The sequence below is a fragment of the Vanellus vanellus genome (assembly GCF_965231255.1).
Source record: "Vanellus vanellus genome assembly, chromosome: 6".
In the NCBI taxonomy this organism is placed as follows: domain Eukaryota; kingdom Metazoa; phylum Chordata; class Aves; order Charadriiformes; family Charadriidae; genus Vanellus; species Vanellus vanellus.
Window position 1 is genome coordinate 18,964,878 of NC_138911.1, and position 4,834 is coordinate 18,969,711.

A 4,834-nucleotide genomic window follows, 5' to 3' on the forward strand; every position below is an offset into this window, starting at 1 on the left:
TTGTTGTGATGGTGGTTGTTCCCTGTGTGGGAGGTGGAGAGGTCTTGGTAGTGAAGGCCATGCTGGTGGTACTGATGGTGCTTGTGCCTTGTGTTGACGGGGTAGTTGTACTGGGGACAATGGTGGTGCCAGTGGTGGTTTCTATTTTCGGTTGAGGGACAGTGGAGGTGGTAGTGGGTGATGTCGGAGGTTGGGTTGTCACAGTGGAGGTCTCTGCTGGAACAGACGTGGCTGTGGACGTTGTGGTGCTTTCTGTGGTGGTGCTGGAGGTGCTGGCAGTGCTACTGGCTGAGGTGGGCACAGGTGTTGTTGTTGTGATGGTTTTTCCCTGTGTGGGAGGTGGAGAGGTTTTGGTAGTGCTGGCCATGCTGGTGGTACTGATGGTGGTTGTGCCTTGTTTTGGTGAGGCAGTAGTACTGGGGACAATGGTGGTGGCAGGGGTGGTTTCTATTTTTGGTTGAGGGACAGTGGAGGCGGTAGTGGGTGATGTTGTTGGAGGTTGGGATGTCACAGTGGAGGTTTCTGCTGGAACAGACGTGGCTGTGGACGTTGTGGTGCTTTCTGTGGTGGTGCTGGAGGTGCTGGCAGTGCTACTGGCTGAGGTGGGCACAGGTGGAGTTGTTGTGATGGTTGTTGTTCCCTGTGTGGGAGGTGGAGAGGTCTTGGTAGTGCTGGCCATGCTGGTGGTACTGATGGTGGTTGTGCCTTGTGTTGACGGGGCAGTGGTACTGGGGACAATGGTGGTGCCAGTGGTGGTTTCTATTTTTGGTTGAGGGACAGTGGAGGCGGTAGTGGGTGATGTTGGAGGTTGGGTTGTCACAGTGGAGGTTTCTGCTGGAACAGACGTGGCTGTGGACGTTGTGGTGCTTTCTGTGGTGGTGCTGGAGGTGCTGGCAGTGCTACTGGCTGAGGTGGGCACAGGTGGAGTTGTTGCGATGGTGGTTGTTCCCTGTGTGGGAGGTGGAGAGGTCTTGGTAGTGCTAGCCATGCTGGTGGTACTGATGGTGCTTGTGCCTCGTGCTGGCGGAGCGGTGGTACCAGGGACAACGGTGGTGGCAGGGGTGGTTTCTACTTTTGGTTGAGGGACAGTGGAGGCGGTAGTGGGTGATGTTGGAGGTTGAGTTGTCACAGTGGACGTTTCTGCTGGAGAGGATGTGGTGGTGTGGCCTGCAGTGGTGACTGTGGATGCTGATGTTGTCTGACAGTCACAGCACAGCACCTTGACTTCATAGTCAAAGCACATGGGGTACTTCTTGATCTGATCCTTATTTTTGCACACAAGCCCAGTGTCAAGGCTGCACTCAAATTTCTGTCCCAATTTGTCCAGACTCCTATTAGGGTAATCTTTTGCACGACACTCAATGCGTTGTGGCTTGTTGCACAGTGCATAGCCAGCGGCTCTTATTTTTGCAAACGACTCTATGTCTCCGTTTTCCCTACCAGGCCTAGGGGAATCCAAGTTAAACCACTGTGTCCAGGCACAGTTCTGTTGGCAGCTGTTTGTGGTCTTGGTGGTGCTGACAGTGATGGTTCTTGCTGAGGTAGGCAACGTTGGTGTGGATGTGATGGTGGTTGTCGGAGGTGGAGAGGTCTTGGTAGTGCTGGCTGTGCTGGTGGTAATGATGGTGGTTGTGCCTTGTGTTGGCGGGGCAGTGGTACCAGGGACAATGGTGGTGCCAGGGGTGGTTTCTATTTTTGGTTGAGGGACAGTGGAGGCGGTAGTGGGTGATGTTGTTGGAGTTTGGGATGTGACCGTGGAGGTTTCTGCTGGAACAGACGTGGCTGTGGATGTTGTGGTGCTTTCTGTGGTGGTGCTGGAGGTGCTGGCAGTACTACTGGCTGAGGTGGGCACAGGTGTTGTTGTTGTGATGGTGGTTGTTCCTTGTGTGGGAGGTGGAGAGGTCTTGGTAGTGAAGGCCATGCTGGTGGTACTGATGGTGCTTGTGCCTTTTGTTGACGGGGCAGTTGTACTGGGGACAATGGTGGTGCCAGGGGTGGTTTCTATTTTTGGTTGAGGGACAGTGGAGGCGGTAGTGGGTGATGTTGTTGGAGGTTGGGTTGTCACAGTGGAGGTTTCTGCTGGAACAGATGTGGCTGTGGACGTTGTGGTGCTTTCTGTGGTGGTGCTGGAGATGCTGGCAGTGCTACTGGCTGAGGTGGGCACAGGTGTTGTTGTTGCGATGGTGGTTGTTCCTTGTGTGGGAGGTGGAGAGGTCTTGGTAGTGCTGGCCATGCTGGTGGTACTGATGGTGGTTGTGCCTTGTGTTGACGGGGCAGTGGTACTGGGGACAATGGTGGTGCCAGTGGTGGTTTCTATTTTTGGTTGAGGGACAGTGGAGGCGGTAGTGGGTGATGTTGGAGGTTGGGTTGTCACAGTGGAGGTTTCTGCTGGAACAGACGTGGCTGTGGACGTTGTGGTGCTTTCTGTGGTGGTGCTGGAGGTGCTGGCAGTGCTACTGGCTGAGGTGGGCACAGGTGTTGTTGTGATGGTGGTTGTTCCCTGTGTGGGAGGTGGAGAGGTCTTGGTAGTGCTGGCCATGCTGGTGGTACTGATGGTGCTTGTGCCTTGTGTTGGCGGGGCAGTGGTACTGGGGACAATGGTGGTGCCAGTGGTGGTTTCTATTTTTGGTTGAGGGACAGTGGAGGCGGTAGTGGGTGATGTTGGAGGTTGGGTTGTCACAGTGGAGGTTTCTGCTGGAACAGATGTGGCAGAAGATGTTGTGGTGCTTTCTGTGGTGGTGCTGGAGGTGCTGGCAGTACTACTGGCTGAGGTGGGCACAGGTGTTGTTGTTGTGATGGTGGTTGTTCCCTGTGTGGGAGGTGGAGAGGTCTTGGTAGTGCTGGCCATGCTGGTGGTACTGATGGTGCTTGTGCCTTGTGTTGACGGGGCAGTGGTACCAGGGACAACGGTGGTGGCAGGGGTGGTTTCTACTTTTGGTTGAGGGACAGTGGAGGCGGTAGTGGGTGATGTTGGAGGTTGGGTTGTCACCGTGGAGGTTTCTGCTGGAGTTGACATGGCATGGTAACCTGTTGTTGAGACCTGTGTTGTCTTTGCCGTAACTGAAGTTTCAGTCTGAGGTGTCGTCCTTTCTCTGTCTTTTGGTGGCTCTGTAGGTACTTCAGTTTTTTGTGCTTTAGTTTCTTGTTTTTGTGTTGTTGGTTTTATCTTCGTCTGTAATGTAATTGGTGTTGATTTTACAGCAGTAGTTGTTATGAATTCTTCTGTGGTTCTTGGTGTTGTAGTTTTTATTTCTGAACATGGTATATAGCTGCAGCATGATATTCTGATTTCATAATTATAGCAGTGCTTAGATTGTTGGTCTTTGTTATTGCATATTAATCCTCTGCTTTCACTGCATTCTACTGTTTGGTTAAGACGGTTTATTTCTGTATCTGGCTGTTCTTTGGCTCTGCATTGAACTCCATTTGGGTTTTTACACACACTGTATCCTTTTTCTCTGAGTCTTTCAAATGTTTCATAATCTCCACTGTCCTCTTTGTTTTCAGGCTGCGTGGAATCATACCATTCTGACCAGGCACAGACATTCTTCACACATACAGTTGTGGCTGGTGTCACAGTTGTCATTTCTGTAATTAAAAGGAGGAAATATAAGTCTTTCCTGTTCTTATTAAAGAAAGTGCCAGGAAAAAAATATTAATCTTCCAACCATTTTAATGTTGTATGTAATATTATATATGTTAAAGTATTATTTTAATTTTAATGACCTCAGTTTGACAGTCTTGAATTTCATGCCTAAGGTTGGTTTTTATCTAATGTCTGTACTATTTTTCTAGTGGTGTTTTATGTGACATTTATTAAAAAATTGTAGTTAAATATAGCTAATATGATATCCTTCATGTGCAATGCCAATACATAGGTTAATATGCTCTCACAATTGCTATGGTATAAGTAAGAGGAGGTTTTATTCTCCTTGGTATTATGTCTGTACATATTTACACTTAATCACAAAGACTTTAAAATATTTTTACAGATTAATGACTTTTCTACTTATTTTAATTTTGTAACATGTAATATATTTATAAATATAAGATAGAAAATATATATTTAACATGTATTTTTATATAATACATTATAATACAGAATACACATATGAAATATATATGAAATATATAATCTAATAAGTATTTTCTACTTATTTTAATAAGATTTCTTTTCATATTCTTAGCATTTTGGAGATAACCCTGTGGAATATATACCACTTTCTTCATATGAATGTTACTTAATAGAAGACTTAAAGTTGAATGTTCAGTTCTTGATGTAGTATTGTATAATTTTGTGGAAATATTTCTCACAATTTCATAGTCACTACAATGAGTTACTGCAGGAAGAATGTAGAAGTGTACTGCAGGAGTAGAAGGAAACTGTTGATTTGGTTACTAAATACAATTAGGAAAGGTTCCAAAGACTGTTTTGAAATAATGTGAGCATTCCCTCAAACTCGATTTCTTATCTTCAGTTTGGGCTTATGTGGTCAGTAATTTTGAAAATGGCAGTAATAGTCTTTTGTGTCTTCGGAAGTTGGTCTAGAACTGCTGGGTTTTGTTTGCAAGGAAATGAGGAGATTCTCCAGGGTGCAACGATTAATAAGCTCTATTATTTTTTTCCCCTGGAAAAAACATAGTGAAAGAGTGGAGACTGAGTTTGTAAGAAATGCTGTACTCATTTCTACATCCTTGATTATGGTCGTCTTTAGCAGATGAAGCTGCCAGATGAATAGGTGGCTCTAGCAGAAATCCACAGTTTGAAGTAAAATTATATGCCATTAACTGATGAAAAGGCCCTCCCCTTCAGGCAATTTTCAGTGCCTTCCAG